The sequence below is a fragment of the Hipposideros armiger genome, unplaced genomic scaffold, assembly GCF_001890085.2.
Source record: "Hipposideros armiger isolate ML-2016 unplaced genomic scaffold, ASM189008v1 scaffold_63, whole genome shotgun sequence".
Lineage (NCBI taxonomy): Eukaryota > Metazoa > Chordata > Mammalia > Chiroptera > Hipposideridae > Hipposideros > Hipposideros armiger.
The window spans coordinates 3,060,063-3,083,940 of NW_017731413.1; positions in this window are offsets into that span (position 1 = coordinate 3,060,063).

The following is a 23,878-nucleotide window of genomic DNA, read 5'->3' on the forward strand; positions in this document are numbered from 1 at the left end:
TAGTGACCGTGCCCGTTAGACCTGGTGTGCCCTTTCCCGTTTGCCATGCTCCCCACCACTCCCTATCGTCTCTCACCCATCTGCTTCTCTCACTCACACAGCATGGCCCCTGTGGGAAACTGAGATTGACTATGGAGGCAGAGAGTCTCAGACTCAGAAGATAGCATGTGGAAAGGCATCAAAGCAGAGATTATCATGTCAGGTGTGTGTGTGTGTGTGTGTGTGTACACACATGTATGTGTAGTCCTCATTAGGAAGAGAAAAAGTAGAGGAGTGAGAAGTGACTGATGGCATTGTCTAGAGCAGAATAGAGAGATTCTGGGGCAGTCGAGCAATGTGATAAAGGACAGTGAAAGGTTTCATCAGAGAGTGACTCCTCTCAGGTGTCGTGGTCCTAGGGGTAGGACATTTGGTTGAGCTGCATAGGAGAGATTACACAGGGGAGAAATGGGTGGGAGGAAGACTGGAAGAGACACCTCAGTGACCCACACAGGAAGCAGTAAGAAACTTAGGCCAAGAAGGAGCCCCTGTTCCTGCCTCGTTCCACCAAGAAATATTTAGCACCTCATCTGGCTTTCTCTACTTTAGTCCTTGGCATAGCAAAGGAGTGGGGAAAGGTGATGTTTGGGCTAGAGGGCTGACATGGAAGAGATGATTCCTCACTATTTAACAGATGGGGAGCTGAAAGGGGAGAATGTTGGCAAATAGGGAAATGTCACAAAAGGAGGCTGTGAAAACAGCCTTAAGCCATGAGCATCTCTCTTCTTTACAGTCTACACCCACTCCTTGTAAAATCCCTGCTCATGTAATAGTGTGTGTGAAAGCAGTTTGCACAGAGCTGGGCACATAGCAGGTGCTCAATAAACAGTCTGAGCAGAGATAGACATTTTAGTTTGCCAATCTATATTTCCGTCAGGTCTGCAAAGCCCAACTTCAGCTGTAATAGATTCAGCACTTTGAGGGCATCACGGCAGCTCAAGAGGAAGGAAGCCACTAATGAGGAGAAACTGCGGCAAGAGGAACAGGATGAAAGAGTAACACATTTTTATTTCTACAAGAAATAATTGCCTAGAAATCGCATAAACTTTCCCAAGTTGAAAAAAGAATACTGTACTTTTAAATTCCTTTTAAAGTACATGATCTAGTGACCATGTTTTTACCCTGGGCTGTGTCCTTTGGCACAGTAAATACAATTACAACCAAAGTCAATATCCTCTTTCTGTTGTGTACATGCTTTCATCAGTGGGTTTCAAAGGACGAATGTCAGTATGGGGTTGAAATACTCCAGCCCAAAGCATCTAAGCTAGGGGAACATGAAGAATTTCTTCTTCCATGTTATTTTTATGTGAACAGTGTCATAGAGTAGAGAGAGTCTTCATATGAAATATCAAGGGTTCTAATACTAACCTGGGCAGATTGAGACTTTGGGCAAGTCACTTTGCCTTTCTGGGTCTCAGCATCTCCAAGAAACGAGGAGATTAGAAGAAATCAGTGGTTTCCGAATCTAGCTGAAGAGCATAGTCACATGGGGGAGAGGGGACTTTCAGAGACACAGATCCCTGGGCCCTCAAGCCTGTTACTCAGAATCTCTGGAGATGAATCCAAAGTCAGGCCCTTAACAAAGAGCCACGACATCTCAACGGTATATGTCAATAACTATTCAGGTCACATGGCTGTGGGCTGGCTAGACATCAGCTGCTGGGCTTGCCTGGATGGCTCTGCCGACCCTGCCTGGCTCAGTCACACCAGGGGGTTGCCTAATCAGAGCTGGACGCCACTGGGCAGCTCAGGTCTGATCCACGGGTATCTTATCCTCCTCCAGGGAGCAGGTTTGTAGGGTGGGCACATCTTATGGCAACAGCAGAGGTGCAAAGGAGCCAGCTTCACTTCACAGACTCATTTCAAGTCTCCACTACATCATGTCTGTTTAATATTCAATCGACCAAAAAACAATGCCTAGGCTAACACTGGAGAGGAAACGTATGTTCTTCTCATGGGAATTAGGAGGAAGGAGTGAATATTTTTGAAGACTAATCCATTCTAACACAGGATGCCAAGAAACCGTGCATGTATTTTTCAATCCCCAGGTGACTTGGATATACAGCCGAGAATAAATGATCTAAAGTATTTTCTAGTTCTATCATCCCAAGATGCTACAAATTGATAAAAAGAAACTGAAATTGGGTTGAGGAAAAGGTAATCTGTGGGGAGAGAAATGAATACTTATCACCATCAAGCAAAAGCCATTACTGATGGCACGACAAGATGAGGGGACAATGAGTTGAAGGAAAGCGACTGTCCTTCAACGAGCATCTGTTCTCCTCCAAGGACTTCCCATGATCTTCCTCAGTTTATTCCTGACAAAATCCCTGCAGTTCCGTGTTATTATTCTCATCCTTTTTTCTTCTTCTTTTAGATGAAGCAAATGGCACAAGGAGATGAATTCTCTGGCTCAAGGTCGCACGGCTCACACATGGCAGCCCTGGGATTCTAACCCCAGGTGGGCTCCAGAGTCTCTGCTCTTCCCACGGCACCTACACTGCCTTTACCCAGGGTTCCAGCTGAGACCTACCCAGGCATGCTGCCCAGACCGGAAGCCCGGGAGATGCCAAACACTTCCCGAGGACCCTAACACCTCTGCCTCCTCTGGAAGTTCTTGCCTCCTTGTGGCACTTACTCAGTTTTATGACATGGTCACTTACTAGCCAAGCATTCCTGGCAAGTTGCCTAATTTCTCTGTGCCTCAGTTTTCTCAACTATAAAGTAAGTATAATAGAACCTGCCTCACAGGGTCTCTATAAGAAGTAAATGCGTCAATATTTGTAATACTATGTGTTGTGCATACGTACAAAGTCTGGCACATGGTAAGTGGCAATCAGGTGTTTGTTAAATAAAGCATGGTCTCTTCTGTATACATGGCCTGCGTATAGGATATAGAGTAGTAGTTCTCCAAGCATGTGCCAGGGACCGTGTCCAGCACCAAGCAAATCCGAAGCTCTGGGGATGGCTGCCAGCAGTCTGTGTTTAAACAAGTCCTCCAAGGGATTCTGATGTATCTTTTTGTCTTCCGGCTCTCATTAGAGATCTCAATAAATAAATGTTAAAAAAAAAAAAGTAATGGCATTTGACTTTTATTGAACCCTCCAAAGTATTCGGCACTACACTAGGCACTTTTAATCTTCTCAACCATCCTACAAGGCAATTGCTATTATTATTATTATTTCCAATTTGCAGAGGAGAAAACTGAGGCACAGGGTAACAGTTAGTAGTAAATAGTAAGTGGCAGATTTGGGATTTGAACCTATTCTAACACCAGAATCCACACTCCTCAGCCTCACCCAACAGGACTGAAGGAACGCTGCTGAATAATCAGGATCGGCGATTGCCCACAGAGCTCTGGCTTCGGGCACAAGCCTGCCGTGCATGAGCGCCCACCCTGCATAGGGATATAAGAAGGGCAGAGAGCAGTGGCTCGTCTCTAGGAGCATAAGTCACTGCAGCGTGTCCTATCTGCTGGGGCCTCAATCTCTGCTTTGCTGGACGCTAGACCCTGCTTGCTGTGGTTTCCCGCTATGTGTCTGACCCTTCCTGCCTCAGCAGACTCCCCAGACTCACTCTCTTTGTTTTGAGACCTCTAATGTTCTGGATTCTACCAGACTCACGGGTGTCTTTGGTTTCCAACTAGACCTGAGGTTCCCACCAAGCGCCTCCCGTGTCTCTGATCTTTTGCCCAGATGAACACACAGAAACCATTTCCTGACCTCTCAGAAACACACACACTCTTAAACACATGAAGAGTTTTGTAAGACGCATAGGGCAGGCTCTTTTGGAGAAATTTAAAGCCACTTTATCTGCTCCATTTGTGCCCGGTTCCTAATACATAGAAAATGAAATACCCTGTGTTTAGCAAAGAGGCATCTCTCAAGGGCAGCGGTTGAACCTCTGAATGTGTATTTCTTCGGGGACAGTTCTATGTGACTCGCCTTCTCCACACACTCAACTGCCATTTGCATCGGAGCCATTTCACCTGGAGTCTGAGCGTGATTCAATCGCAGCTACAACGCATGTGGCCATTTGTGAAGAGCCCACCGCCAGCCGCATCCCTGTGCAGGATGGCGAGTAATAAAGGAAACTTGAATCTCACCTGGGATAGAGGCCAGCTACGCCAGCCAGAGAGGCAGAAAAGAGAAAGAGCCTGCTCAAAGGGGGCACTCAGACAGGGAGTGAGAAAGACAGACAGAAATGCCTGTGCACATATGCTGACAAGAAGGGCTCGCCAGGTTCCGAGGAAGCCCCAAAGGAGAGAGCAGCTGCTTTTGTTTCCTGGGAGGCAGAACTCAGTAGGGAGTGGGTAAGGCAGGAACCAGGGAGACAATTACGAGAAAGGCATTCCCTGGTGTTGTAATGAGGCGATTAGAGCCACTGAGGTTCCAACTGTCAGAGCAGGACAGGGCTCTGAAGACCCCAGCCCAACCCTCTCATTTTACAGAAGAGGTACCAGGCTCAGAGGGGGAGAGCGACTTTCCCAGCTGCCACCGGAAGCCAGGGCTTTGGACACTGTAACGCTATGCCTATTTGGGAATCAAAACACCATGGAGCGCTGTACTTGAGGTCTGGTGGAGGACAAACAGGCTCACGGTGCCCAGAGCCTGTTCACTCTGAGCGGCGTGGTGGGAGTTCCCTTTAGGGAGCACGGTTCAGGTTCAAGAGGAGGCCTATCGCTGAAAAAGATGCCCAGGTCGCGGTGGAGAGGGCAGAGAAGGGTGTGGGGTGAAGTGGGGGCTGCGTCAGACACCAGGAGGCTGTGGCTTTTACCTGCCTGTGTCATGTACCGTGTCCTATTCCTGCCGCCTTGAACAAAAATATCATTCATCTCTGCGATTTCTAAGGAGCCCATTCCCAAGGTTCTCAGGAGACCCTAGGAGGCGGAGAGCCCCAAGATGCCTGCAGTTTAGAATTCTGAAGGGCCTCCCAGGCCCAGAGGCCACCAAGCCTCACAGTGTTTCCTTAGCGCTTAACAAGCCCAATAAAGCCACTAACAAAAGGTAGAAGAAAGAACCTGAAGAATGCGTCCTGCCTTGGCCCCCCTCCCCTTCTACCCCCATGGTTCCCTGCACACTTGTCGCCTGAATTGCCTCTTTGTGTGCCGTTCTCCCCGGCAGGCTCAGCAATTTGCATCTTTGCTGTTCTTCTTTTTAAAATGACAGAAAAACACTCAGCAGAGTGCCGCTTGCCTGAGCGGGGTTTCTGCCCACAGAAACAGAAGCACGGAAGTCAACTTGACATTTAGCCAAATGCGGCCTCTCCCATCCCTTCACACACACACCAAAAAGTAGGCTTTCATAAATAAGGTTCTGAAAGCAGGGAGTTGAGGAAGGGATTGAAGGAGAAAAGGCACGGATTTTTTTTCACCCGTGCACAATTTAGTACATGTTTTTATGTGCAAACTCTTGTGTATGAGTCACTGGAGGTGATAAAACTCAGGACACACTGCCTCAAAGTATGGCTTGCTGGCAAATTGAATATTATAAGCTGAAGGTCACGCTGACCTCCCTCCCCTGCCCCTCATAAAACCCACATGTGAGAGGTGCCCTCCTATGGATGAAAGGAGCATCCTTATCTCCAAAGACAAAGGGACGCTCAGAAGAAGAATCTGAACAAACAAGCCATGCTGTTTTCCCCAGATTATTACAATTACCTCACACTCCTTAACCTATCATATTCTTTTACTACAGCTGTGCACTGTTCATCAAACCCGAAACAAAAATACACAGGTCTGTTTCTTTGGATCTTCATTCCTTATGAAGGCTCCCAGGTCACATAAAGCTTAAATAAATGTGTAGGTTTTTCTCCTGTTAATCTGTCTTTGTTGGTTTAAGTTTTAGACCTAGCCAGGGACCCTAAGAGGGTCAAGAAAAACTGTTTCCTCCCCCACAAAAATGCATGGTAAACCCTCAGTTGTGGCTTTTCTTTTTCTAGCCCTTAAAATGGGAAAAGGGAAGAGAAATGTTTATCTTATGGATTGTGCAATTCATCGCAATTAATTCCTCAGCACCCCAATGTTCTCATGTCATTGATGGGGCTGTTGTGCATCACAGATTAAATATCTCATCTGAGGACACCTGAGAATCAACACCCATATGCTTTTCCATATACCTGTGAGCCCTCGGGCTTTTTTGCTATATTTAGGAAGATGTAGCCAATATTGTCACTCAAAAGTCTACATTTTCTTCCAATTAAAAAGATATGCCAAAAGGACCTCTTTTGTTTATTGTTTTTGTAGAACAGATCCTCTAGTACTTTCTGTTTTCAAGTATACTGCTCACTCTCCATTCTCAGGCAGAATGGAGGAAGTCACCAAAAGAGAGAACCGCTCCACACAGCAACTTTAGAGAAGAGCAATGGTGGGACTGAACACTAAATCCATATTAACGAGGTGTGCAGGGATGTGGCTTGAGCAATTGGAGGGTGTGGCTTCTTAACTTGGGGCTATATATGAAATACAGGCAGTGTGTAGGCCTGTGGGTACATGGGACATGTTTTTAAGAATGGCCATTTGTTCTCTAGGGTTCTCAAATGCCAACAAAATAACCTGACAGACTAGAAAATGGATCATCCAAACTTCAGTGAGATTCAGGTAGAATCAGGCCCCTTCCTGCTTATGAGCAGCCCCACAGCCTCTTTGGCCAACAGCCACGTTTTGCCTTATCCACCTCCTTCTGTGCATCCAAATTGTACTTAGGAGCAGGGACCCAGGGCATTATGGTGGCCGAGACTAACAGCCAGAAACTGGGGACTTACTCTGGGGTGTCACCTGGCCTACTTTTCAAGGTTTGTGGGAGGTGTTGGGAGCAAGGTTGAGAAGAAAGTACCGAGGTTTCCCATACATGCTCCCCTCTCACATATGCATGGTCTCCCCACCTGTACATCAGTTGTAATAAAAGTATCGTCCTGGTGGGGAATGCTGATGTGAATACTGGGTGAGGCTTTCTTGATTGTAGATCCTGTCAAGTGGGAGGTGGCAGTGCACTGTAATAGGGCTGTGCTAATCTCTGAAGGGACTTGACACTTCCAGATGCAAAACAGTTTTTCTTCAAGCTAATTGATGTGGGACAGGGAAGTAGACCTCCCACCGCCATGTCACAGGGCTGAGCTTCTGTCTGCAGGCAACGCTCTTAGGCAAGTTTTCTTCTTCTGGGCATGACTGCCCAGAAGGGTGCTCAGAGCTTAAAATTAGCTAAATTTCATCCTCAGATCTTAAGAGTCTTTGATGGAGTAAGTATAACCGTGAAAACCTATATTTCCAACCTTCCTTTGTTTTGCAAGAGATTGGGGCTATTTAGAAGAGATGTTTATGAAACTGAGGGTGTGAGTCAAGCTGCTTTAAAGTGCTGGTGTCAATAGGTGCCCAAAGGGAGAGGGCATTCCATCCTTTTGAATGGACTGCTGCCCCACTGTGGTAACTCAGTAGACTTGCTGAGTGCATGGAAATAGCAACATCGGCAAAGACACTGGTTTTTAAGAATTTCTAGAATAGCAAGTGGCACACGTACATATTCAACTAAATGTTTGTTGTAAGAATGAACGATTGAGAGAACTTCTTAGCAATGGCAACTGCAAGCATTTGTCCCAGGCAGAAACAAGTAAGCCTGAAAATGGAGAAAATAGTGGAAAGACCATGGTGAATGCAACTGAAAGGCAGCAGAGAATATGCCTAAGTGAGGCATTCTTTTATGAGCCTCCAGAAACAACCGGGGTACAATTTAAGGCCAGCAATCTTCTGTTTGGTTGGGGAAAAGTATCTCAAACAGTGGAGACTTTGGCCAGGTAAACACACACACACACACACACACACACACACACACACACACACACGCATACACAATTACACGCACAGGCTTTAAAGAGTGAGTGTCCCCTAGTCTTATTTTCCCAAGTTAAAAAAAAGAAAAAAAGAAGTGCAAGCTCAACGTTGCCAAAAATGTATTTTAAATCCATTAGGATAGCCAGTTTCTTCAGGCATAGTAAAGCTTCAGAATATCAAATTACCAAAAACCGTTCAATTATTTCAGATTATATCTAACACCAAAGTATGAAGGACTAATTAAGACTAAAGGTTCTAAAAGTCAAACCTGAAAGCTAAAAAAATAATAATAAAAGGACAAGAAAGTGAAAGTAAAAAGTGATTTTCAACTACTCTATAAATTATTTTCTTTCATCTCTAGACTGATGGGAATGTCTTTAAAAAGCCAAGAACCAGAATATCACCCCAAGCCATCTGGTCCTCTCACCCTTTAGTGAAGTACAGATGGAGACTCCTATGTGGTCTTGGTAAGAGGAATTGGTCACGCTCATTAGCCTGGGCAGATTTAGGTTTCAAATAATAAGCTAAATTGAGAACTACCAAGAGACTAACTCTTGCAAAAGCTGCACTGTAGCCTGAAGGGGGACATGCCAATTTTGGATTAATTAAAAAGGTTATTAAATTGTTCAGATGGCATGGTAATGAGCAATCTGCAGGGCACTCAGTCAAAACCACGCCTCCCAACCTTAATTACAGGACCCTTATATTGAAAAGAAACTGGGCAAGCCCACAAAGGAGCTCCAAGTGCATCAGTCTTGAATATAATACGAATATGGTCAACCAAGGACAAATTCCAAGAGGAAAGATGGTAGTTAAGCTTGTAATATAAACTCTTTCAGAAGAAAGGTGATGCTGAGTCCAGCCAGCTTAGAGACACTGAGATATTAAACTTAGAGATACAATAGATAATGTGCTTGTATAATTTTTAGACGCGAGGTTCAAGTGCTTTGGTATATTTTATTAACTCACATTTTCCCCCAACTCCTGGTGATAAAATTAGAAGCCTTAAATTATGATTTCTATTTCTTAAAGTTTACCCGAGTTTATAGATTGAGGCACTCTAATATCTATTTAGAGTTCAAATGCAGGAAAAAGTCAATACTTCTGCACAGGATGGGTAATTCTAAAAGTGTGAACCATGTGTGGCTACCTCATAATCCTCAGGCTGATCTACAATTCAAGTCTCTATTTTAGCCCTTTTGGGTGAATTACCCATAATTCCACAGGCTTTCATTTATATAAATAACAAAGGTTTATTTTCTAGTAAATTCCCAAATCAGTTAACAGTCACTAAAATTTGGGATATACAAACTAAAACCAAGCAGCTCAATATTCTTCTAAGACACCTGACTGCCATACAATATTTGACAGGGATGAAAAGTTCCTATTGTGTATGTTCACTTGCAGATTACTGGAAACCCCACAAAATTTAGGAAGGGTGATTTATTATAAAGGCATCAAGAATTTTCTTGAGTTGGTCATGATTTGAATAACTTTCATTATCCTTTTAGAATTTAAAAGTATTATTTATTTTTTATCTTTATCAAGATGGTTTGTTGTGGGTTATTTGGTTAACCCTAAAGCCTACTTCTTTTTTATCATTGTTTTTTCTCATTAGAAGGTGGAAATGGGTGGAGTAAACGGACTATGGGGTTTTTGCACTGTTTTAAGGGGCAGAGTAAAAATGATGCCATCAGACTAGGCAAAGAACAACGGACAAGCAGTTGAACTACAGCTTTAGACCTTTTCTGACTATTTCTTATAACTAGTACATGAAGAAAAATTAAGGCAAATCAGAAACCAATACTTTTTACACTGTCCTAAAGTTACACATTTAGGGCAAATGAACCAATTGAATTAGTAAACGCTTATGAGGCATTTATCATGTGCTGATCCTTGCTGTGTGCTTTTACGACCTATATTACTTCAATTAATTCCTTCAAATGAGGGTTGCTAGATTTAGCAAATAGCCAGTTAAATATAAATTTCACCTACACAACAAATATTTTTTTAGTGTAACAATGTCCCAAATGTTTCATGGGACATACTCACACTAAAAATTTATTTGTTTATTTGAAATTCAAATTTAATTAGGTGTCCTGTATTTTATCTGGCAAGCTTATCCCAAACAATCTTGTATTTTTAGTAAGAAAACCAAAAGAATGTAGTAAAAAAGGGTTTGTCTTAATTGCTGAAACACATCGATTGGTATTGGTGGTCTGGAATGTTCTAAGACTATTAAGTCTCACTTCAGTCAGGAAAAAATATTGCCATGATCAATTGGTGATGTCTGCCATTGACAAGGCACAAGGATTTACTGATGTGGAAGCTGAATTTTTGCTCTCTCGGCCTTAGGGGCTAAAGTAGAACCTCTATCTTGCAAAATCCTGCAAGAAGTTATCTAGTATTGACTGACTGTGTCACTCCCAGGTGTAAAATCTTAAACTCTGTTAATGCTTTGCATTGCTCTTAGGATAAAGACCAAATAAAGTTCTTAATGTGGTTTTCAAGGTACCAGCTCCTGCCAACTTCTTCAGCATTGTCTCTGCCATGTTCCCCATGGCTTTCTGGGTTGCAGCCTTCCTGGCCTTGGTCAGGTTCTTCAAGTAGGTTTTTGACCTCTGCCTGGAAAGCGCTTCCTCCTTTTCTTTACCCAAATAACTTCTGTCCATTCTTTAGATCTAGCTCATACATCTAGCCTCAGATCAACTTTCTGACATCCTAGAGAAGGTCAGGAACCATTGACTGTAGAGACTCGTAGAAACTATCACAGTTTGTAAGAATTATTTCTGTCAGTGTTTGATTAATACATTTTTCCCTGACTAGACTATAGAATTCTTGAAGGTAGGGTCATCATTTGTTTTATTCACCATTTTTATCCACAGAATCTAGAGTAGTGTCTGCCATATGCTACGTTCACATTATGTATTTGTTGAATTGAATGAATTTATTGACTTAATGAGTTCTATATTATGAAAAAAAATCTTGGTGGCCCATTTAAAAAAGAAGTTAATCTCATTTTTTCTTTCTCAGGCCATAATTATAAATTTAAGTAGAGCGTCAAAAATGTAATAAATAAAATTAGCATTACTTCTCTCAATACAAATCAGAATAGCTCTTGAATCTATATACTTGCCATCAGTAACTTTTAAATGCTTCCTTAGGAAAAATACTTTGGTGAAGGTTTTAACATAGTAGAAGAAAAGTTCAAAGGTATGTATATTTCCTTTTGTCAGGATCTAACTATTAAAAAACTTGTCAAAATGCACTCTAAGCATTATCCTTTGGTAAACATTTTATTCAGTTTCCCCATCTACTATGACATTTTTTGATATGTCAGCTCTGCTAGGCTATAGTCCCCATTTATTCTATCAAACAGTAATCTAGGTGTTTCTGGGAAGGTATTTTGCAGATGTAATTAAAGCTCCTAACCAAATGACTTTATTTAAAGTCTAAAAATATCCAGAATTTAGTCCTGCATTATATGGGTAGAACTGTTGTGTGTATTTTACCACTACCACAATTTCTTCTTTTTAATGAAGGATGAGGCTTTTCCCAAAAAAGAGAAGAAATTCTATGGATAGCAGCTTCAACCCTTGCCAGTGAATTCCAGCCTGCCCATGACCTTCCCTTCCTATCCTACAGATTTTGGACTTGCATAGCCAGCCTCCACATTCATGTAAGCCAATTCTTTGTAATAAATCATATATGTGTGGGTGTGTGTAGACATCACCAGTTTTGTCAAGAATATAAGTGGATACCAAAATGGATAGAATAGAGTTAAAAGCATTCCTGATTGCAGAACTTTCATAGTCCAGGTAACTCCTTACTTCTGACCCACCCCACCACAAACCAAGGACAGTTACAACAAAACCTAAGAAATATTTTAATATAACTTTAACACAAGCTGTTTTTTAACACATTATAGGAATAACAATATGGGGAAAAAATGTAACTGCTGGCTCTAGAACTCATTTCAAGAAAAGCCTTATTTATGTGTGTTGGGGAAGGACTTTGATAAGCCACGTTAGAGTAGATTTGAATGGAGACAGAAATGTTCTGTATGAGGAAAACGGGAAAACTTGGTTATACTGGAGGGTATAATGGAGGAAGACGAGTTGCAGGGGGAAAGCAACAAGGCCAGCTTTCCCACCCTCTATGACCCTACCCTGTATTCATTCCCTATCCCATTCCCTGGCTCTTTAATGCAGTTACTAAACTCAGGTTCAAGTATATTTTTTCAGAAGCCAAGGAAGGGGCTGGGACTTCATGCACATTAACATAGCAACATGGTAGCTCAACAGAGGGGAGGGAAGGGGAGGAAATGAGAGGGAAAGGAAGAAGGAGAGAAGGAGAGAGGGAGAGAGGGAGAGAGGGAGAGGGAGAGAGAGAGAGAGAGAGAGAGAGAGAGAGAGANGAGAGAGAGAGAGAGAGAGAGAGAGAGAGAGAGAGAGAGAGAGAGAGAGAGAAAATGAATGCAGGAGGAAGTACGCCCATCCCCTCCAAGCCCCACCCCCACCTCCTTCCCCACCACTGCCACCATAACTACCCCAGCCACAGGGGCTGGGCTATAAATGCTCCCGGAGTCACAGAATTGTGGTTCTTGGGAAGATCTCCTAGGTGGGAGCCAGGGGGGCACTGATTCACATCTAGTTACCCAAGTCTGATGCCATTGTTTTCCTCTATCACATACCTAGGCATTTCCAAGAAGCTGAACGTTTTACCTAATTGGTCTAGTGTTAAACTGTTAATAGGTCATTGTAAATTCTCCAAAGACAGCAGCCAAATATCAAATTGGCTAATTAGCAATAAAAAAATTTCAACGACTGAAAATTCAAAGCAGGTTGTCAGCAGGGCAAATTCTGCATTTCCTCAGCATGCACTTCAGATTCAACAACTTCTGTCTTCATATGCTTAAGAAATAAATATTTACAAGCCACTAAATATGTTGGAAATTTCCTACTTGGGTGTGAACCCTTGGAAACTGCTGCCTGTTAAGGTTTTCTAGTAAGTATTTATGAAAAGAAGCAAGAAAAGAGACTCCTCTCTTCTAATAGTCATGGCTCCAGTCACTGGAATTTCCTAAATGAATTTTCGTTTAGCTGGTTCCCTTCCCAGCTTTGTATATGGTGGCTTGGAGAAAAGGTAAAGGCTGGCCAGAAATATATTTCTACCTGTGATTCCTGGCAGGGTTATTTTTTGTGCTTCTTCAGTCCAATTCAACTAATATTTATGATTCAGACTCTGTGCTATGTGATAGCAACATAGAGATGATTAATATATAGCTTCTGAGCTCTGTGAGTTCAACATCTAAATAATTAAATGCTATTCATGTGATAGGACTATGCAGAGAATAGTGGAGAGAGTGGTGGACTCCATCTGGGGTGGGTGTGAGGAAATCAGGGAAGGTTTTATAGAGGTAGCCTCATAAGGTGACAGGACTTGAACTCAATAAATTAGAAATTTAAAAGTTAAGGTGCATTTTAACTAACGCTAAAGATCTAGGGATGAGATGCACAAGGAAACCTTAAAATGAAGAATATTAATGGGTAACTGTTACTTAGCTCAAAAACAGTCATGAGGAATTGGGAGAGGAAAGGGCAGCTCAAATAAACAAGAAATGGATCAAATATGATAGTCCTTTTGGTGGTTGAAAATTAAAGAGCTTTTATTATGAAAAGACATAGTACTGCAGAATCAACCTCAGGTCCTAGGGACGGCCAGCAGCTAAGAAATTCAACATTTTAAAGATGAGTAAAATGCTAGTATGTATGTCTTTGAGGGAACAATATTTCTGGGTTGTTCTCAGACCTAAACCAGTGTTGTATCTAATACCTGCATTCCCTGTTGCATTCCCACAACCTCACATATAGAAGGTACTCAATAAATAATAATAATAATAATAATAATAGCTATCATTTACTAAATTCAGTTTTCTGTGGGTCAGGGCTGCTCTCTCTTGGTATGAACAAATCTGGCTAGGTAAAAAAAAAAATCTTGAACTAGGAGTCTCATTCAACATGCAAGTATACACTTTCCATGGGCAATTTCATCCATTGTCATGCTTTTCACTACAATATAGTTCAAATAACCTTCAAATGCATATGTCCCACAAAACTATTATAGGAACACCACTTATTAGCTCTGTTTTTCAGAGATTTATGCAAGACCCAAATGATGAGAATAAAATTAATTCCATTGACAATGAAAACCCAGCAACTCAGATTATGTGGGTTTTGCATGGAGGATTTTGAAGGTTCTGTTATATAGCATTGAGTTTTCATTTAGGATACAGAAATTAGCACCATAAACATTTTAGTACCTTATTAATAACTGTACTGCTCTAATTCTCTCCCTCTCTCCCTCCCTCCCTCCCTCTCTCTCTCTCTCTCTCTCTCTCTCTCTCTCTCTCTCTCTCTCTCNCTCTCTCTCTCTCTCTCTCTCTCTCTCTCTCTCTCTCTCTCTCTCTCTCTGCTAGAAATATACAGAAAGTTAAATGACCTAAATCATGTTAGAAACCTTGCAAATGAAGCATATGCACGACATGCCATGGACATATAAAACATTTTCTACTATGAGAGTGACCTTGCATAAACAAAATAGCACCTTTTGAATGACAATAGCAGGTGAGAATATGCTTAATAAAGTAGGTCATTGAACACCTCAGGTCAACACCAATCTGTTTACCAACCACCACCTCTTATAATTGTTTCTCTTAGCATCCTAAAACTGATAATCTGCAATCCCAATTTAATAAAATAACTCAATAGGAGTTATTTTTTAAAGCTTAGTACATTTCAAATTATGAGCTTAAAGGGTTACTTGCTCTTCCTACCGAAACTGTTTTCTGAGAAACAAAGTTCACAGAGTAGAAAAACATAAATCAACGGGGAAAAAACAAAAACAGAAAAAGATGGAGGAGGTGAGAGGTTAAGTAACTTATCAAAGGCCCCAAACAGGAGAATGATCCAGGGAGGATTTAAACCCAGGTCTGCCTGTTGAATGAGGGCAGTGACAGAAAGCAAAAAATATTTGAAAATGGGGCAACTTGACATCCAGGCAGACAGCAGCCTGAGTTGGAATCATTTCTCTTCCTATGCTTTTTTCTCAGAAACACTTATAAGCAACGTCAAGCAAGAGTTACTTTGGTTTCTTCTTTTTTTTCTGGCCCAATTTCTGCCATAGGTACTGTTGGGAGAGAAATGGTTTTAAAATACAGTTATATAAAACATCAAAAGAAGTTATGATAAGAAGAAACCTGATGATCCATAAGCCAAAGCATTCCTAAACAGCTGTTGACTTCATTGAAAAGTTGTTAATATCCTGTCATGTATCCAAGTGTGTTGGATAGAACACTAGTCCTAAAGATGTGCGTGCATGCATACCACACACACACACACACACACACACACACACACACACACACACACGCATGGAGTTCTATTAGCAAAAACAGTTTGGGAAACACTTTTGATTATAGCTCCTCCTACCAATTATCGTCTTGGTGGTTCATTAACATTAGACCTTCAGAGCTTTTGAATTTCAACGCAGGGTTCCCCAAACTTATTTGACTTGGACTTTTCCACATTACACATATGGTTTTTTATTTTTATTTTATTTTCAGAAAACCTATTAAATATTATGGCAACTACTGGTTTGTGGAACCAGTTTCCTGGGAAAGTATTAGTACAGCCTACACATGATCACATACACAGTGTGATTTGAAGACATATAAAGGGCCCTTTTGACCCCATTAGAATGCTTAAAATGTCCATAACTCTTAGAAGCTATGGGCTTTTGAGGTCTTTATTAATAAACAAATATCTCAGGAATCAAAGCCAACAGATAACAACTAGTTAGTGCAAATGACCTATCATTGGGAATCCTAATTAGGCCCTGAGCTGCCTAAATGCTCTCCATTTCAAATGGAGAGAGGCTGCCCAAAGGCATGGGTGAACACACACTCTGCTGCTATAGTATATCCAGTCGGTCTCTCCAGACTGTGGAATTTTCATCATAAGTACTGTTCCAATTTGTCATTTCCACTTCTAGCAGCCTCACCTAAGTTTCTGTCACCCCATTCCTCTCTTCCAGGCTCTCTTTATATTACCTATCATACACAAACAGATCCCCCCAAATATCACTTTTATCCTCTGGTGAAGGTTCTAGAATGATTCTCTATTGCCCATCAAGTCACTATCCTCACCCCAGCATTCAACAGCCTTCAGAAGCAAACCTATCCACATCTCTCTTACTTTATGTTTCACTGCTCCCCATTCTCTTCACTGCACACAGTTTCTCAGTCTTCTCCATGAGTCCCAGGCTCTTCCTTCCTTCCTTCTTTCCCTCCTTCCTTCCTTCCTCCCTTCCTTCCTTCCTTCCTTCCTTCCTTCCTTCCTTCCTTCCTTCCTTCCCTTTCCTCCTCCCTTCCTTCCTTTCTTCTTTCCTTTCTTTCTTCCTTCCTTCCTTCCTTCCTTCCTTCTTCCTTCTTATCCAAATTCCACTCATCTCTCCAGTTCCACGCCTCCTGAGAAGGCTTTTTGTAACCTCACCCAACATTGATTTCTTGCTTTCCTGTACCACAGAGTTGAAGATATTATTAAATGCATTTAGCACTTGATTGTATAATTGTATTTTCTCTCTGTTACAATTGTGTATTTTTTGTTTCCCTCTTACCACCCCTTGCTTCTAAATCCAGGTCTCTTAAGAGGGCAAACCTAGTCATAATCTTAATTTATAATCCCTACCACATTTATCATGTAGTACTAGAAACAAACAAACAAAAAGTGCTTCCTCAACTATTGACTGGAAAGAAAATAAAATGATAATTATAAATGGATATGATGCAGCTACTAAAGAATGCCAGATAGGATCTTTCCTTAATAATACTTTATTTGCATGAATTTTAAGATATTCTCTACCATAAGTAGCAAAATTACATGCCATTATACTGCTCTATAATTCAGACCTTTCAGACTAACTTCCCCCAAATGAACTCAAAGACCGTTTTTTTCTAAGAAGGGATGGAAACAAAGAACTAATCACGCTATTAGGTTTCATATCTCCAAAGTCCAGGGGATATGGCAGACAGACTCTCAGATGAACCCCAATTATCTCTTCCTCTTGATAGTCATGCCCGCATGTAATCCCCTTCCCTTGAGTGTAGGTGGGACTTGTGACTTGTTTTTAACCAATAGACTATGGCACAGGGATGGGGTGTTACTTCCATGATTATGTTACACAAGATTGTAACTTCTATATTACTGGCCAACTCTCTTTTGCCTTCTTGGCTGGCATGCTTTGGTGAAGCAAGTAGCCATTTTGGAGAGGCCTACATTGCAAAGAACTGACGGTGGGCTTCAGCCAACAGTAAGCTAGGAACTGAGGCCCTTGTTCCAATAACCCTCTAGAAACAAGATTCTACCAACAACCACGAGATCCTTCAGATGAGACCCAGCCCTCACCCATACCTGATGGCAGCCCATAAGAGGCCCTTACGCAGAGGACCCAGATACACTGTGCCGATTCCTGAACACAAAAACTGTGACATGATAAATGTGTGTTATTTTTAGCCAATAATTTTGTAGTAATTTGTTATGAAGCAATGGATAACACATATAGAATGTTAAAGCATTTCTGTGATTCTTTCAATGGCTACATTTAAGATGTACCTGTCAAAAGAACCAACTTTGTAATGCAGATACTCAGTATGGAATTTCACATCATGGAAGCTCATGCAATTATACTGGAGAGACTAAGAAAGTCTTATGTATCAAGGAATAAGTTTAACTAAGGAGATGAAAGATCTATACACTGAAAAGTACAAGACATTAAGGAAAGAAAATTGAAGAAGACACTAAAATGAAAAGATACTCAGGATTGGAAGAATTATTATTGTTAAAATGTCCATACTACCCAAAGCAATCTACAGATTAAATCCAACCCTATCAAAATTCCTATGGCACTTTTCACAAAAATAAAACAAACAATCCTAAATATCGCATGGAACCACAAAAGACCCCAAATAACCAAAGAACTCTTGAGAGAGAACAAAGCTGGATGTATCATGCTGCCTGATTTCAAATTCTATTACAAATCTATAGTAATTAGAACAGTAAGGTATTGGCATGAAAACAGACACACGGATCAATGAAACGAAATAAAGAGCCCAGAAATAAACCCATGCATATGTGTTCAATTAATTTATAACAAAGGAGCCATGAATATGCAATGGGAAAAGGACGGTCTCTTCAATAAATGGTGTTGGGAAAATGGCCCACATGCAAAAGAATGACACTGAACCACTATCTTACACCACACTACAAAAATGAATGCCAAATGGATTAAAGACTTGAACATAAGATCTGAAACCATAAAACTCCTTAAAGAAAAGCTACATGGTAAGCTCCTTGACGTAGGTCTTGGTGATGATTTTTTGAATCTGACACCAAAAGTAAAAGCAACAAAAGCAAAAATAAACAAGTGGGACTACATCAAACTAAAAAGCTTCTGTGCAGAAGAGGAAAACAAAAGCCATCAACAAAATAAAAAAGCAACCAACTGAATGGGAAAAAAATGTTTGCAAATCATATATTTGATAAGAATTTAATACCCAAAATATATAAAGAACTCATACAACTCAATAGCAAAATAACAAACAATCCAATTAAAAAATGGGCAGAAGATCTATTTAATAGACATTTTCCCAAAGGATATACAGATGGCTAACAGGTACACAAAAAGATGTTTAACATCATTAATCATCAGAGAAATGCATATCAAAACCACAATGTGATATCACCTCATACCTATTAGAAAGGCAATTATAAAAAATACAAAAAATAACAAGCATTGGTGAGGATGTAGGGGAAAAGACACCCTTATGCACTTTTGGTGGGAATTTAAATTGGTGCAGCCACTATGGAAAACCATATGAAAGTTCCTCAAAAAATTAAAAAGAAAGCTACCTTATGCTACAGCCATTTCACATCTGGATATTTACCTGATCTAAATGAAAACCCTAACTCAAAAAGATATATGCACCCTCCTTTCTTTGCACCACTATTTACAATAGCCAAGGTATGAAAATAGCTTAAGTGTTCATTAACAGGTGAATGAATAAAGAACATGTAGTGTATATGTATAATGGAATATTATTCAGTCATGAAAAAGAATGAAATCTTGCCATTGTGACCACATGGATGAATCTTGAAAGCATTATGCTAAGTGAAATAAGTCAAAAAGAGAAAGAAAAATACAGTATAATCTCTCTTACATGTGGAATCTAAAAACAAAAAGCAAGCTCATACTTAAAGCTATAGAGATTAATGGTTACCAGACGTGGGAGAATTGAGTGAAAGAGGAAAAAAAAAAGTAAATAAAAAAGAATGTTTTATGTAATAAGACCTGGTAGACTTGAAAGTATAGACAACCATCATTAAGAAATCACATTATAACTTTGTTTGAAGCCTTGGTCCCAATGTTCAAAAAGTAAAGTTTAGAACAGGCTGGGAATGTGGTCACTTTAAACAGTCTATGTCAGGTGTCACACATTTTAAAAGGTGCTAAAGCTACGTATAATGCTAAGGTACGTATTTCATGACTAAGTATGGAAACTGTATTTGATGTACATTAATTGGTAAATATCTACTAGCAAAATACTAAATGGGAAAGAGGAGTGAAGGGATAGAGATGCTACTAAGTAGTGAATTGCTAATTAGAAAAAAAGATGTGACTTTTTTCGCAGGTTTACATCTCACATCACTATATAATTGGGTCTTTGTTTTGTTTTAGTTTGTTATTATTTGGCAGTTGAAATTTTGAACCTTCCAAGCATTTGTGGTTCGTTAGGTGCAACAGTGGTTCCTAGACTTCTGGATTTCAAGAACGAGGAAAAAAAAAAATTTAAAAAAAAAAAAAGGAAGCTAGAGGAATAGATAGATTGAGAATATTGCCACAGACAGTAAACTTGATTTTATCAAGTTAGAACATTAAAAAAATATCACTGTGTGTTGCCATCACCATTTCATAAAGGACAATTCAACCACAAGAAGTCATAGTCTCAAAATAAAAACAGAACTTTAAATGCAATAAATCTATCTTTAAGAAAAATTCATCACATTGTATATATTCATCTCTTTTCCTTGTAGATCATTACAGCATTTGGGAACCCTGGGCAAAAGGGATGTCCTAATAGAGCAAGAGCTAAGAGACTTTTGTCATAAGACTGCCCAGAACACCCCCAAGGAGGTTCAACTTGTTTAGGAAATTCAAGGTAAATTTTTTTTTAACATAGCAGACTATTTCTTGCTGCTTCCTTTTTTTTTTAAAAGATTTTATTGGGGAATTGGGGGAGGGGAACAGTGCTGGGGAATCGGGGGGAAGGAGAACAGACAATTTGCTGTTGTTTTGTTCTTCAGTCTAGTTATGGAGGATGCCGCTTCACTGGCCCAAGCCGGCACCATCATTGCGCTCTTCCCAGGCAGGGCAGACCAGTCTCCAGCCGCTGGATGGCTGTCCACGGTGGCTGCTGGCTGCCCACGCTGGCTGCCAGCTACACACAGTAGCCCATGGCAACCCACTGCAGCAGGGTCTGCAGCCTACACCGTCGCCGGCGACTCACAGCAGCCCAGCTCCAGGTTGAGCTGTTGTTCAGCATCTTAGCTGTGGAGGGCAGTGTCACTGGCCCTCATATGTGGGATCCGAACCGGGGCCCTCTGGCATCCCAAGCGAGTTCTTAACCATCGCGCCACTTGGCCGGCCCTCAAGGTAAATATTTTAAAAATAAAATATTTCAGATATATAAGTGACAACAGTTGAAGATTAGTGAGGAGTTTACTAAAGTATGTGTGTTTCTTTCAGCCTTGTTTTTAACTACACATTCAGATCTTTTAAAATGCAGTGCTTGTCAGGCTCAGAAATTTTAATAAATTCTTCCCCATTCCCCCGTAGAACAGACACTGTTGGGCAGAAATGTTACTAATGATCACTGACTCTTTTGTCTCTTCTTCTGTGAAGACAGGTTACCGTGACCCAGAAGTAACAATCCAGCCAGCACAGCGTCCAGGTGGCAGCCATCTTGGATCAAGGTATGAAAGCTCAAAGGAAATACTTAACCTCTGGAGGCCTCCAAACCCAGTTTAAAATGAAGGCCCAGTGATGGTAAACATCACAACCACACCTTACACCCCTCCCTAAGGAACAAAATTAGGTCCCCACAGGACCTACGAGTCCCCAAAGATCAACAGACCCTTTGGTGAAGTCTGACAGCAGGAGTTCAATATGGCTGAATAGGTGTCCCAGCATCTGATCTCCAAATATATCAGTGAAGGTGCAGACTCGTCTGCCACCCATGTTCGTAGGATTGTGGAATGTATCTCTGGAACTTAACTGGAAAGAGCTCAACCATCCCACGGATTTAGTTCCTTTCCATTTCTTTGGAAATGACCTCTCATGGTGCCTCTCTGCTCTTTCAGAAACCTTTGGAAATGCAACTGCAGGCAGCCCGCAGGCATCTGTTGTGGAAAAGAGCAGTACCTGAGACGAATGTCAGGGCCAGAATTAAGCTGATTGGCACATATTAAAATGCGACATAATAGTGTATTTGTCACAGTGGCCCTCTCCTGCCGTTGGCTCATGAGGAATAATGATGGCTTACTGACAGAAGCAGGGGACACAACCGCTTGATAACATTGTCGCGCTGATGGTTTCAAGTGGCCCTGCCGTCACCTGCATTTGGCTGGAAACAGCAGCCATTCACTCTTTCAGGCAGGGTGCTGAAAACAGATCCACAGCCATGCGCAACGCTGTCCATTTTGAAAGGCTTAAGGAAAGCATTCTCGGCCATAATGTCCATTGTCAGTCTTCCCCCACTGTTTATATAATATGGCCAGAAGTGGGACTGTAAACTAATATTACAATCAAGAGCCTCCAACAACAAACACCGGAGCTGAATTTTCTAGGGACAGGATTACCAAGCTGCCGACAGAGGCGGGCAAGCCGCGGCACACACAGCCACTGCCTTATTAAAGCAGCCCTTTCCTAGGAAAAGAACATTGCCACGGACATAATGAATTAAATTGGCATTTCCTTCGGTCTCACACAGCACGCAGTGTGCTTCCCTAAGCATGAAAACAGCACATCTTCACAGAAACATTTCTAAAATGATGTGCCTACTCATAGAAAAGATCAATTTGAATAGATTCAATCCCCAAGAGAGCAATTCAATATGAAAAGTTTTCAACTAAAGTCAAGACAGATTGTCCAACTAGTTTTCAGGCCCAGCACAGACCACTGTCTTTGTCCATATTTCAGTTTATAAACCTCTCTCTTTCTCTCTCTTGCAATGTATATACATACACAGACATACATTTATTTGTCGCTCTTAGTATACTGAGAACAAAGCTCTTGCTCTGTCAGCATAAAGGCTATTGCTGTTGAAATGAGAAAAAAAAAGTGTGCTCTACTATAGGGGATGGAAACATAAAATTATTGAATGTGACTTTTGCCTGAGAGGCTGTTTTTGGGTTGTTGAAAGTTAGAAAAAGAGAGATGGAATACAACGATAAGGTGAGGGAAAGGATTAAGAGAGAAAAAGAGAGAGGTTGATTAAAATGCTAGCTGGTGGGCACAGTGTTGAAAACGTAGATTTGAGAGGTGAAAGGCCAGACTCAGTACAGAATAGCCAAAATGGAATTAGAGCTGAAAAGTACAATTAGCAGATTGAGGGCCAGAAGCTATGCATTGCAACAAGGAAGTGATAATTACAAGCAGCTAAAGAGAAGATGAAAATCCAAAAGTGATAATGTCGTGCTTCTGAGAACGGGGGCTGGAATTCCTTGAATCAAGTGTAAGAGGACAAAACATGCAACCTACCAACATGAGGGCACATTGAGTGAAAGATCAGACAACTGTGATTTTTTTTTTTCTTTCATTCTTAGGTCAAGTGTTGTTGCCACTGAAATGTCTAGATTGATTTTTGCCTGGCATCCACCACAGAGACGTAACAGTTAAGAAAGCAGAAAGCTAAAAATCCTCTAAGACATTATTCCACTATTCTCTGCATTTTCCTTGCCAATAACTTATGATACTATAGACACAACGTTTATTGTTATCATCCTCCATCTCCTTATAGGTGCCCGAGAAAAATCTATTCCAAGTAATTTTAATACTTACGAAATCAGGAACCATAGCTGCGTAACTCAGTAGGCAGCAGCCCAATACTAACAAGTAGAATATAAAGCAGTGGTTCCCAAATGTGGTTGTCCATTAGAATCATCTGGACAGGTTGTTAAAATTCCCCATTCCAGGGATGTAGGTCAATGGACACAGATTTTCAGTTACCTTGATCTTGGTAATCATTCTACAATGTATATGTATATCAAATCATCATGTTGCACACTTTAAATATATATAATTATATTTATCAGATACTCCTCAATAAAGTTAAGAAAAATAGGCAAAAAGATTTGGGAAAAAATACCATACACATAGGCTGCATCCCAGACCAATTATGAAAATTTCTGGGGTCAACTACAAGACTTTTTTTTTTTTAAGTCTGAGAACCACTGGTATTGAGAAATCTCTGTGGTCTCATTGACTTTGATCAGTTCCATACCCATAATGGCACTGTCAACTCCATCCTGTACAATCCCTCAAATATTGGCCAGTAGACCTTAGAAAGCACCAATGTAAACACGGACAGCTCAGCACCAATCCATCCCCTCACCTGTCAGAGCCACTCTTATAAGTACCAAGAGAATCAAATGCTTGATGATAAAGAGAGCTAACAGAGGTGGCTTTAGAAAGCAAGAGGCAGATTCAAGCTTGCAAAAAGAAATTTCACCCCTGAAATAAACATGGGCTTTATGCTCTCCCACCTAACCCCTGATATATGTCCTCTAAATTCTAATTCAGGTATCATTTTAAGGCCAAAAGTGGGGAGACTTTCTCAATTTCATGGCCTGACAAACAGAAATTGGATCCCTACTGAGAGTCCTGTGCCCTTTAGGATTT